The 610-nt window shown below is 69.8% G+C and overlaps 1 protein-coding gene across 8 annotated transcripts in view; it reads right to left on the reverse strand.

Moving 5' to 3' along the window:
* The window catches only part of LOC113207175 (RCC1 and BTB domain-containing protein 1), a 15,803-nt gene that overhangs the window by 3,140 nt on the left and 12,053 nt on the right, over positions 1–610 (reverse strand). The window lies entirely within an intron of this gene.

Here is a 610-nt window from a genome sequence, read left to right on the forward strand (position 1 = left end):
CCCCACCCAGCCCCGCGCCGCGGCCGGTGTCGTCACCCCCGACCGCCTCGGCGTGCACCTCCGCGGCGAGCGCGCCCAGCGAGCCCTCCAGCAGCATGGCGACTACGGCACTACGGCACTGCCGTTCTCCCGGGCTCTTCCAGTCACCCCGGCGCGCCCCACCCCCACCCGCCACGAGCGGCGCAGCAGCCGGTGCGAGCGCCGGCATCCCCCGCCAAGCTGGTCGTGGTCGAGGCCAGGAGCGGCCGCCGCTCCCTGACTGGTGGTGGGGCGGCCTGGACCCGGCCCGGGCGCGCGGCCAGCTCCTCGAGGGGCATTGCCTCGTGTCGCAATAGCACCTGTCCCGCGCCGGCGCCCGAGCGCCGTACATAGGTCAAGATACGGGAGACAGCTCAGCAAACCCGCGGGCTAGGCCGCTCGAGTGTGGGTCGCCCTCCACAGGGTCAAGCTGGCCGTCGGCCGGCCGGTTGGGCGGGGTACTTGACACACGCTCCGCGCCGGTCGCGGTGAAATGTCGAAGGCGTCGCTCTCTAACTGGGATGTACTTTACCGTAAATGTCGTACGAGGTGATTTGCGCGTACGCAATTATGAAGAAAAACGGGCATTAAA

This window comes from Frankliniella occidentalis, unplaced genomic scaffold (genome assembly GCF_000697945.3).
Source record: "Frankliniella occidentalis isolate FOCC.00 unplaced genomic scaffold, Focc_3.1 Scaffold44, whole genome shotgun sequence".
Classification (NCBI taxonomy): Eukaryota; Metazoa; Arthropoda; class Insecta; order Thysanoptera; family Thripidae; genus Frankliniella; species Frankliniella occidentalis.